Raw genomic sequence first — 12,786 nt, forward strand, 5'->3', positions numbered from 1 at the left:
AAGATAAAAAGTAGCCCACAAACCGGACGGAAAACAGCGAGCCTCGCATGTTTTCAGTGATTGGTCGCTGCGTTCAAGGAGGGCTAACCACCGGAAAAGGCATGACGTATGCGTGCCTTCCACTAATGAAAGCAAGCAGATTTTAATAGGCAAGCCCACAAACCGATGAAAGACCCTGACGTGACATGGACGGGGCTCTGAGCCCTTTTCTAACTACCAAACCGTCTCGCAAGCGAAACGCATGCGCAAGCGCATACGACACAGGCTTGACCCTAAAAATTGAGGTAAGGTGTGGCTGCCAGACCTTACTTGAAAAGACTGCAAATTACAAAGCCCAAGATTAACAAGTGGTCTGTTAACTGGAGAGGGAAGAGAGAAATTCAGGGATATATATCACCATCTCCCTAGCTCTATACTCAAGACATCAAGGTATCCTATAACCTGCTGACCATGGACACCTGACGTGGTCAAAATAATGGTAGTAAAACCAGGGGAAACAAACTTTAGGTTTTTATTTTGAACAGACATGCAATTTTTGGGGATACCTGTTATTAAAAGGGATAGCTGGCTGTGTCAAGATATTTGCATCCCTTGGAAGACCCCTGCAGATAACTAACTCAAGTGCTCTCTGGAAAGGGGTAGAGCCCATTCTGGTTTATAGGAACCAGGATGAGACCCGATGATATAACATGCCGCTAATAGAGTGGGTGAGGGTCTTAAAACAAAAACCTAACATTCCCCCCACCCTTGAGTGGTGTCACAAATCCACGGTCAGTAGGTTATAGGATACATTGATGTGTTGAGTCTAACCAGAGAAGCAACAATACAGAGAAATAAAGTATGACGACTATCTGCACACAGGGCCGTCTGTAGCGCTGGTGGCGCCCTGTGCGACAGTCTTTTTTGGCACCACCATGACCACTTCCTCGGATTCACTCACTATCACCCAGAAAATATGCACCTCATTTTTCCATAGCCCCCTTTCACATACATTTCATTTGTTTTAAAGCGCTTGTAAAGGCTGGCTTTACTAATCCACTCAGCTATCCACATAAAATATACTTCTGTTCTTTGAAGCAGGCATATTAACCCTCTAAGCGCTACTTTATGGTGAGTGAAAGGTGCCGCTAGACAAAACTCCCACCTCTCTCCCTAGCAGGAACATTAACTCACAAGAGGTATCTTGACATTTTAATTGTATCCTGAAGTCTGGACAAAGAAGGAACTTTTCAGCAGCTGCTTTTAAATTGCAAGATTCAAGTTTCGTAAGTCATTGCTAAACACAGCGCCCCCCATAGGGTTAGCGCCCCTCCAATCCAGGTCAGCACCCGGTGCACACATTACAGTTACTTAATAAAACATGGAACCAAGGAAGAATGACTACAGAGAGAGTAATGCTGAGAGGCAGAAACAAATAAAAAGGTAAATCAAAGTAGAATTGAGAATATTAATCACTGCCACAATATTATAGAAAATGTGTAAAAAAGAGACTTGAATGTGGGTAGCTGAGAGCATCAAACCTAAACTGTATAAATGAAGCAGAAATGGTGGGGAGAGACTAAACAAAAACAGTGAAAGAAAGGGACAGGGGAGATTGAAGTTATAAGCCAATAGACTGAACGAGGGAGGAGAATGTGTGTTCGAAGGGTAATTTCACTTTACAAACCCAATGAAGTCCCAAAGACGAACTGCGCATAGCACCTCTATATCTGTGTCTTAGAGATGGCTACAGCACATTCAGCCTAGTAATTGCCTTTATAAAACAGTTATCTGCAGTGGCAACAGCAGAGGCTTTCTCTCGGTTCACCCTGGGACTGGCATGCACACTCAATTTTATTATAAAACATGAGGGTCATAGTCAGGCCCGCTGGCATTATGCAGCAGGAGAGGGCCAAATTATGTGTCAGGGTGGAGTAAATTATGCGGCATAATGCAGCACATTTTGTAATATTATTACTACATTATTTCGTCATTTTTATGTAAACTTGGTAACACTATATGAGAATTGGCTGTACCTTATTAACATCAGTTTAACACCGAAATATGGTAGTAAGCAACAGAAAGGTGACCAGTACAGCTTTGCAAAGGGCCTTCCACTGCACACCAATACATGTTGTTGCATTTTTACTAACCTTTGGACATTTGGGGCTAGACACAACATTTTCTTTTTGTTAAAATTTGCAAATTATGCAGCAGATGATGAACTATGTGACAAATGCAGCAAATCTATAATGATACGAAAATCACTGCGGCCGCACATTTGGATAATTTCAGTGGCCCTGGTCATAGTATGCAGTGCAATTTCGTACTGTTTATCACTACAGCTCTTCCACGCTGCAATATCCACAATACTGCTCAACCAGGCAGGAAGTGACACAAACACAAGTAATTAGAGCTCCATATAAATGGAGGCAACTAGAAATGACTTCCTCTTATCATGCTGCTCAGAGTTAAGTCTTGTTTGTGGTGTTCACTTCTGTTAATGCTTTAGATCTGTGGTTCCCAACCTGTGGTCCAGGGACCCCTGGGGGTCTGCGCAGCCTCCTCAGAGGGTCCGCGACTGCTTAGAAAGTTATATAATTTTAACAGATTAGGTCCCCAGCTTTCAGTAATGACTCAGGGGAAGGGTCCCTGGATTCCATTAAGTATTCAGTGGGAATATTTTGTGCAGAAGAACAGAAGATGAATTTGGTGGGATCACTTGAGCTGAAAATGGTTTTAAAGTGGACACAGAGGGCATGTTGCTTGTTAGGCAATGCAATTGTGGTTCATCCATGTAAACAACCTCTAATTCCACCATTATAGGGCAGACATCACAATGTTGATGGTGAGAGATGGGTGAGAAGAAAAGGGGAGAAAGCATCTCCCAGACCGCTTGTCCTCTAATGCCCAGCATTTGGACGGAGTAGTTAGATCTTCAAAGTTAACAGACCAGCAGCAAAGCGACTGCCATCAGTTGTTGAGGCAATTTGTTGGACTTTTTTTCTTGACCCCAGGTCTGAACCTGGTGTACCGAACACGTGGACACCAGTGACAGTTTACAGACTGCCTGACCAGGTCAAGGCCAGCATTAAGGCTGAAGGAGCCATGATGTTTGAGCTGGGGGTGGTAGAGCCCTCCAGTAGTCCCTGGACCATCCCAGTGGTCCTGGTGCCCAAGCCCGATCCTAAAGGATGGAAGCCTGAGTTGGGGTTCTGTGTGGACTACAGAGGCCTAAATGTAGTCAAAAGACTTAGGCGCACATCCTTACCCAGACTGATGAGCTCATTAATAGGTTGGAATGAGCTAAATATGTGTGCAGCTTTCACCTGACATCAGCTTATTGGTAAATATCCCTCATCCAAACAGCTAAGGAGAGGTCTGCTTTTTCTACACCTGAAGGCCACTTTTGAAATACAGTGATGGCCTTTGGGTTAAAAAATGCATCTGTTACCTCCCAGCGGTTGGTGAATAGAGCACTCTCATGTCTGAAAAGTTTTAGTGCAGTTCATCTCGATGATATAGCTTTATTCAGTTCCACCTGAAAGGATCACCTGGTCCACCTCAAGAAAATACTTTAGCCCCTTACTTCAACAAGCAGGCCTGATTATCAAGGCTAGAAAAGGCCAGATGTTGCAAGGCTCTGTTGTATACTTGGGCCACCTTTTTGGTGGAGGCCATGTACAACCTCTTCAACCCAAGATCCAGACAAATCTGGCCTGGGAAGCTCCTAAGACTCAGACTCAAGTCAGCATTTCTTGACCTGATTGTTTAGTGCAACAAATTTATGAAGGGTTTTGATGCCATAGTTGCACCAAGCAAGACAAGCACGCACAACCAGCCTGCAAGCAACTTTGTACCACTCTGTAATTCAGCTGAACATTTTAACTTAAACAGATTTTATTACTGTATCTTAGGATTCCTTGTTTTCCTTTTTTTTTCCTTCTCTCCGTGTAATGGTTTTAATTGACCAAACACGTTGATAAATAAAATACAATACAATACAATACATTGTCGCACCACTAACTATACCGACCTCCAAGAAACAACCCAGAAAAAACATTTGGACTGAGCGGTGTTCAAAGGTTTTTGACAACCTCACCGAAGCTCTGTGCTTAGCACCTGTCCTGAAGGCACCTGACTTCAGTAAGGAATTCATTGTTCAGACAGATGCATTTGAACATGGGATTGGGACAGTGTTGTCACAAGTGAAGATTTTGAGCCAGGATCAGGCAATTGCCTTGATTAGCAGGAAAATCCTCCTAAGCAAGCAGCATCCATGTGCCACTGAGAGGGATATCTTTGCTGTGGTTTAGTCCCTGAAGAACCTGAGACCCTACATGTTTGGGACTCACTTCAGAGTTCAAATGGACCAAAGACCTCTCTGATGGCTGATGAAGATGTGAGGAGAGAAACCCATGCTGGTGAGGTGGTCCAGGTCCCTACAGGTTATGGACATTATAGTGGAACACAGAATTGGGACTGGCCATGGCAATGCAGGTGGCTTTTCCAGGTTCTTCCACTTAGATGATGAGAACTGCCAGGATAAAGGTTAAGTGCTTATCACTTTTCATCTATAGGGGGCCATCTAGGGAAATGCCTCTTTTTGTACGGCCACCCCATGTTTGTGGACTGATGCTGGTGGTTAGTCTACTCTGAGGGTGTACTGAGGCTTGCTAACTAGGCCTCAGTGCCTGTTCCTGTTAAACTGTATATGTTTCATTAGCTTATACTCAATTGGCATAAGCTAACTTGCCTGTGATTCCCCAATAAGTGCCACTCAGGTACCAAAGACCAGTAAGCCTGTCTAATACCAATAAGTCATCCCTAAGGCAGGTCTAGCGAGCCCTAAATGGTGTTTTACATGTTCCAAGAGTAAAAACGCCATAATTGACGTTTTTACTAGGCTTGGGCAGAGTTCACAGAGTTCTGCATAGCAGAACTCCGCAAAGTGACCAAAAAACTCTGCCGCGCTATGCGAAGTTCGCAAAGTGGTGGAGTGTGTTAGGTTGCGCCATTTGCACTGACTTTTAGCGCTGGGTGTTTGTCCCACGTTGTGAAATCAGCATGAACTGCAACATGTGCAGCACAAGAGGGCGCTGTTTCTTTTCTGCCACTTGAGTAGAATTTCTACTCAAGCAGCAGCTTCCTCAACGCAAACAGAAGGTTTCTCAAAACGAAAAGTAGCAACCATCCGTGCCCGCCCCGTTGAGAAATCTCACTGGGAGGTGACCTGAAGTAAGATTTTCCTTGCTAGTCCTCACAAACTTAACATTGGTGAGCTCGAGCGATGAAAAAACTCTGTTACGCTGAGCTTTTTGGAACTCCGCAATCTAAGCAGAGCAGGGAGTGGGAAAAACTCTGCAAACTCCGTGAGCGGAGAAGAGTTCACTGCCCATCCCTATTTTTTACTGTGGAAAATGCTAGAAACCCCATTGGTGAGTGCAGAGAGGCATGCTGCCACTGCAGCCCTGGTAACTTCTGACTGGGACTACTGAGGCTGATACTTTAAGGTATGATGCACAAGTTGAAATTAAGGTAACATATTGTAGTGTTCAACCTTTACAAAATTGCCACTTTGTTGCCCTAAATCCCTTGTGTCCATCCAAGGCTCCACACAGTGTTTCTCCTTGAGCTAGCATTCAGCCCTCTTGGGGAGACCTGCAAAAGACTCCCAGGAAAGGAGATCATAGCAGCCTGCATGGGAAAGAAGTGTTACCTCTTCCTGGCAGGAAGCCTCACAGGTGTTGCCTTGTGGTTGAGGAAGATAATCTGGCACTCCAGGAGGAGAGGGGAAACCAGTTGCCAAACCAGTTTTTGAGGGTTGTGTAGCCCCCTTGGTAGCCACACCTCTGAGGTTGGCTAGGGAGCTATGAATGCCAAGAGAGGGGTTCTGCCATGTTGGGAATGGGTGGAATGGTGCCTCTTGGGATAGACAGATGCAGCATTTCACAAGAGAGGGAGCCTCGTAGCACATTCGCCACCACCGCATCCTAGCCTGAGGGCATTTTCTGAGCAAAAATAGGGGACCCCTGGCACCCAGAACTCGGATATCACTGTGATGGAGAAGAGGACTGAAGAAAGACTACCCTGCTGCACCAAGGTCCTGGTAAAGAGAGGCTGCACTCATGTGGACTGCACCTGCTGAACCTGTTTGCTAGCAAAGGAGAAGGACTGTGCCGCCTTTGTCCTGCTCATGGAGAAGTTTTCTCCTGAGCCCATCCAAAGCAACAGACTCCAGGTGTCAGTTGGGTGACCTCCTGTTCGCAGCACATGGCCACAACAGCTGAAGAAGACTGCTGGGGTGAGTTGGTAGCCCAAATCTTGAAGCTGCTGTTTCTCATTGCTGTGCAGCACCAGAGGCTAGGGCTCAACACATAAAGTTGCAACCGGGTCTGCTGGAACCAGGAGAGTCATCAGAGTACAGCTTGGTCACCCAGAAGAAAAGTTATCACCCAGGCTTTGGCTTTATCCAAGATACTGGGTGACTGGTAGCATTGTGGCGACTGGACGTCTGCCAGGACTGAGAGGCCTTTGAGGGACGTCGACTTATGTGGCTAGAACTGACTCACAGAGTTCATGGACCAAGGAGTAGTCTCAGGAAGACCACCTCGCATCTGCCTTCACCCCCAGATTGGAAAGTGCTTCTAGGCAAATCGTACGTGGTACAGTATCAAATGCTGCTGGAAGATCAAGTAAAATCATCACTTCATTTTTACTTTGATTGAAAGACCAATTGATATGGTGAGAAATTTTTAAGAGTGCAGTCTCTGTACTGTAGTGGAGATGAAACCCGGATTGACTAGGGTAAAGCCTCTTCTTCTGCTCTAGGTAATCACATAGTTGGATCTTCACAAATTTCTCCAGAGGTTTGGAGAAAGCTGGCAGCAAAGAGATGGGCCTACAGTTACTTGAAGATGTTAGAATCCAGAAAAGACTTAAAGAAAGGGATCACCCTAGCCAATTTCCAGGCTCCTGGCACAATACTGGATGACAATGAAAGATTAAAAACGTTGTTGTTCACTGGATTAATCACCTCAACTTCTGCTGCTAGCATTACAGGAGGACAAGAGTCCAATGGAGATCCAGATTTACAATTCATAATAGCTGCCGAAGACTGCTTGAGGGAGATAGCATTGAACTGGAAGAAATTAGTATGATTATTGTTTGATTTCATGGGTGAAGGTAAAGCTTTCTTAGGGGGGAGATTCTTTTGGATATCAGAAAGCTTGTCTCATCAAAATCTGGCAGGCCATTTCACAGATCCTGCAAAGGAACAATCGTTCTACAGCACTGTTTGGGAGAGAGGAAGAAGATGAGTTACTTACCTGTAACTGTGGTTCTCCAGTATTGGTATCTTTCATAGATTCACATAGCTGTAGAAGTGGATACCGCTCTAGTGGAATGCGCTCTGACCCTGGATGATAATGGCTTCCCTGCCAACTGGTGGCACAACTGTATGGCGGAAGAGATCCAGTGCGCTATACTCTGTTTAGTGACTGCTTTACCCTTATTGAACTTTCCATAGCTGATAAATAATTGTTCAGATTTACGGAAGTCGCTTGTCCTTTGAATATAAAATTTTAAACAGCGTTTAATGTCTAAAGAATGTAGAGCTCGTTCCGCTGCCGTTTGTGGATTTGGAAAAAATGTTCTGAGAATCACCGGTTCATTTAGGTGAAAAGATGATGGGACTTTAGGTATAAACTTTGGATTAGTTCTCAAAATGACCACCTCTGGCTTGAATTGGAGGAAAGGTGGAGAAATTGTGAAGGCTTGGATATCGCTGACTCTCTTTGCCGACGTCAAGGCTAGAAGTAGGGCTGTTTTAAAAGAGATTAACTTGAGATCCACTTTATGAATGGGTTCGAACGGATGTTTCATTAATTGGAAGAGCACAATGTTCAAATGCCATTGCGGTGCAGGACGATGAACTGGTGGAAACATCCTAAATAAACCTTTAAGAAATTGTTTTATTATTCTGGACGACCATAGTGAAGGTGACTGAGACGTCCGTCGGAAACGGAATATGGCTGCCAGATGCACCTTAATAGATGAATGTGAAAGACCGGATTTAGCCAAATGCAATAAATATGGCAAAATTTGTTCAGGAGATGACGTTAGAGGGTGAACATTGGAAGTTGAGCACCATAAGCAAAACCTCTTCCACTTGAACTTGTATGTTCGGTTTGTAGACTGAGCTCTGGCGCAGGCAAGGACCTCTCTGCAATCCGGAGGGATATTTAATCCATCAAATTCATAGAATTCAGGAGCCAGGCTGATAAACGAAGAGATGTCGGGTTGGGATGACGAACCTGACCCTGGCTCATTGTTAACAAATCCGGTATTGCCTTCAGCCGAATGTGAGGTTGTTCCGAAAGTAATAGAAGTTCTGTGAACCAGAACTGGCGTGGCCATCTGGGAGCGATTAGTAGAATCCTGCATTGTTCCCTCTTCATCTTTTGCAGAAGCCTCGGGATGAGTGGAAGCGGGGGAAAAGCGTATGCATAAATCCCTGACCATCTGATCAAAAACGCATTCCCCTTTGATCCCCTCTGCAGGCGCCAGCTTGCGAAGTGTTGGCATTTCTTGTTGTCTCTGGTCGCGAACAGATCTAGACTGGGTTTGCCCCAACGACGAAAGAGACTGTCGAGAACTGACTGATTGAGTTCCCATTCGTGACAGCTGGTTCGAGTCCTGTTTAGGGCATCTGCCCAGGTGTTGGTGATCCCTGGGAGATGTTCTGCCCTGATGGAAATTCAATGCCGAATTACCCAATGCCACAGTTTCTGCGCCTCCAGAGATAATGCTCGAGATCTTGTGCCTCCCTGCTTGTTGATGTAATGCATGACCGTGGTGTTGTCTGTGTTTATCAAAACTGAAGAATCTCTGATGTTCGTGAGGAAGGATTTGAGTGCCAAAGCAACCGCTCTCAACTCCAATACATTTATGTGGAGAGTTGATTCTTGAGTGGACCATTTTCCCCTCACGGAAAGATCCTGCAAATGAGCACCCCATCCCTCTAGGGATGCATCTGTTGTTACTACGTGTATGGTCCTGTCTTTCAGAAATGACAGACCGTCGGAAACGAGGGGAGTTTCCTTCCACCATCTGAAAGCCTGCTTTGCTGAAGGGGTTATTCGAATTACATCGTCGAAAGCGCCTTCTATCTGCTTCCATTGATTGTCTAATTGTTGTTGAAGAGTCCTCATGTGCAGACAACAGTTCTGTATCAATGGAATGCAAGACGATAGGATCCCCAGAAAAGACTTGTAGGTCCGCACTGAAGCGGACTTTCTTTTGCTGAAACGTGTTGCTAAGTCTCGAAGTTTCTTTCTTCTGTCCTGCGAAGCAAAAGCTTTTGCTTTCACAGTGTCCAAGATGGCTCCTAGAAACGTGATGTTCTGGGTAGGCTCTATGTGAGACTTGGGATAATTGACTGTCAAGCCCAAAGCTCCGAAAAGGGAAAGACATGTCTCCGTGTCTCTGGCAGCCTTCGATGTTGTACGTGCCTTTATTAGCCAGTCGTCTAAGTACGGGAACACCTGTACGCCTAATTGCCTGAGGTGGGCCGCCACTGGCGCCAAAACCTTGGTGAACACTCTTGGGGCCGACCTGAGGCCAAAAGGCAACACTCTGAACTGGAAATGAATGCCTGCAACCCTGAACCGCAAGAACTTCCGATGACTGGGGTGAATAGGAATGTGGAAATATGCGTCCTGAAGATCTTACGATGTCATAAAATCCCCTCGGTTGAGCAGGCGCAGGACGTCTTGAAGAGAGATCATGCAAAAAGATTGTTTCTTGAGGTATTTCTTGAGCGAGCGAAGGTCTAGAATAGGCCTCCAGTCCCCGGTCTTCTTCCGGATAAGGAAGAAACGGGAGTAAAAACCTGTTCCCCTCTGGCTCTTTGATACGATCTCTATTGCTCCCTTCCTCATTAAAATGGCAATCTGTTCCATAAGCTCGTTCAGATGGGCTGGCGGGGGACCTCTTGGTGGTACTTGAGGGGGAGGTTGGTTGAATTCTAGTGTATGCCCCCAGTTGATAATATCCAATACCCATTTGTCTGTAGTTATTCTGGACCACTGGTGTAGAAATTTGGAAATTCTGCCCCCTATAAGAGTGTTGATATAGGGGCTGGGTGCAGACACTTGATGAGGGTCACTGCTTTCTTGCTGTTTCTTTGGCCCTGAAAGCCGACTTTCCTCTCGTTTGTTGCCTGAAGCGAGCGGATGACTGCTGACGAAAGGAATGCGGTTGTTGCTGGCCGAAGGTTGAACGAAATTGACCTTGGTAAGAGGAGTAATGACGATATTGTTGAGAGCCTCCTCTATATGAAAAGGTTCCTCTCCCTCTCGCTCCCCGAAAGGGTTGCCTCTTGTACTGCAGCGTTGCCAATGATCTGGCTGTCTCAGTGTCTGCCTTAATCGACTGTAATGCATCATGAACATGCTTGCCAAACAAAAGCTCGCCATCATACGGCATGTCCAGAATCTTCAATTGAACTTCAGGCCTAAACGAGGTAGCCTTAAGCCACCCCTGTCTTCTGAGTACGGCCGCCCCGGCCAACTGTCGAAGTCCTGTAGAGGAAACATCAATTGCAGAGTCTATGATTTCAGCCGAAATTCTTTCTCCTTCCTGCAGAATTCTACGTGCTTCCACTCTACTGCTCTCAGGTAACATATCTATGAATTGTGACATGTCAGACCACATCTGGCGATCGTATCTCCCCAGTATTGCTAGAGAGTTAGCTGCTCTCACAGTGGTGGCAGCCATAGTTGAAAACTTCTTGCCTATGGAGTCCAAACGACGTCCTTCCTTGTCTGGGGGGGCAGTCAGAGATGCTGATGGATTCCTGGACCTCCTCTGAGCTGCCTGCGAAATAACCGAATCCGGTTTAGGATGGCTGATCAAACATGCTGGGGAGTTGTCTGGTGCCTTATACTTCTTCTCTAGTCTCGGTAAGACTGCAGGAATGGAGGACGGAGTCTGCATTACCTTTAGGCCCTCCTCCCAAATGAAATCAACAATGGGTATGACCCTTACCGATTTCCCAGTGTCCTCTTTAAAATCATAAAGAAAACAGTCCGACTGTTTCGAAGTGATTGGCAGCTGGAATCTTTTCGCAGCTCTTTCCATGACACTATGGAAACTCCCAATGTCCTGCGGTGGAGAGTCCACTGGCGGTGGTGTAGATGGAGATGGAGTTTGGATTTGATAGTCATCCCACTCCGGAATGAGAGAATCCGAGTCTTGTATCTCCCCTTCTTCTTGCTCCTCCACGGATGAAGGTGAAGCAATACCCTGAACCGATGAAGGTGCTGTGGTAGGGCCCAGAAATTCTGAAGGTCCAGCCGGAGTGGACACTGGCGTCTGTGGAGGTTGTACCAGTGTAGAAGAACCAGCTGGAGGAAATCTTGAATAATAATCTTGCATCATCTGTTGAAGGTTGTTTATCAACGAGACCGGCATCTGGACTGTCTGCTCTTGTTGTTGTAGATGACTTTGATCCTGCTGGTCCGAATAAGGCTGAAGATCCTCCTCCTCATCCTCCTCTTGGCACTTAATGCGTAGTTCAGATGGACTACGTGCCACCGGAAAAAAGCCGTCATCAGAATAAACATCACCGTCATCATCATCATCAGCAAATAGATGCTGCGGAGGAATTGGTGCAACCTTGCTGGGCGATGTATGAGATGGAAGCAATAAAGAAGACTTGCTCTTTACAGGTAAAATCTCTGCGGTAAATAAGGAGATGTTCCAAAGTGAGGATAATGAGTCGTCGACGGAGCTGCCGTCGACGGAGCACTCGTCGATGGTGTTCTCGTCGACTGTGTAGGCGTCAACGGAGCCGTGGTCGGTGTAGTCGGCATCGGTGCTGCCAGTGTCGACGAAGGGGTCATCGACGAAGTCAATATTGCTACGCCATCCGTCGACGGGGTTGCCGTCGACGGGGTTGTCGTCGACAGGTGCGTCGTCGGTATTTTCGTCGGTGAAACCGACGGTGATCTTCTGAATTTTCTCGTCGATGAATGCGTCGACGGCAAAGATTTCAGCTTCTTACCCGGCGACGGCTTCTTTATTTGCGACGACGACGGACCATACTTCAGACTCACCGACGTTATCGTCGTAGATGATAGCGGAGACGAAGTTACTATCATCGGTGATGGAGGAGCCGTAAACGGGGTCTGTCACTGTAGTTGTCGTCGAAGGAAGACCTGTCGTCGACGGAGCGCTCGTCGACGGTGTAGATTTTCTGGATGTCGACGGAGGCAGTGAGCTTGAAGGCCTTTTAAGCTTCTTTGATGAAGCAGCAGGTGTGGATGGCTCTGAGTGAACCTTGCCACATGCTACCTTGGATGTTGAAGGTAGATCCTCTGGCTTGTCCTTAAAAGCATGCAGCTTCTTAGCTGATTTACTGCTTGTAGGGAATAGGCTCTCCACCGGTCTCTTCCTTTTCTTTGAGGTGACAGAAGTGTCACTCTCCTCCTCAGAAAGAGCTTCCCTTGCCTTTCTTTTCTGGAGCCAAAGTAGGAGCCTGGCTTCTCTGTCCCTCAGAGTCTTGTTGGGAAAGGTCCTGCAGATCTTACAGTCCTTGACCTTATGCTCTGGATGTAAGCAGTAGATACATTCCTTGTGAGGATCCTCACAGTGAAGTCTCAATTTTCCACAGGTACCACAAGGCCTAAACAGACCTTTTCTTGTAGACATGATGGAAAAACTTCTGTAGAAAAAGTCAAGTGAAAACTTCCAAGAATTTCTCTGAGCTCAGGGAGACTCCCTTACACACGACGTGCGGTAGAA

Source organism: Pleurodeles waltl, unplaced genomic scaffold (assembly GCF_031143425.1).
Source record: "Pleurodeles waltl isolate 20211129_DDA unplaced genomic scaffold, aPleWal1.hap1.20221129 scaffold_141, whole genome shotgun sequence".
NCBI classification, from domain to species: domain Eukaryota; kingdom Metazoa; phylum Chordata; class Amphibia; order Caudata; family Salamandridae; genus Pleurodeles; species Pleurodeles waltl.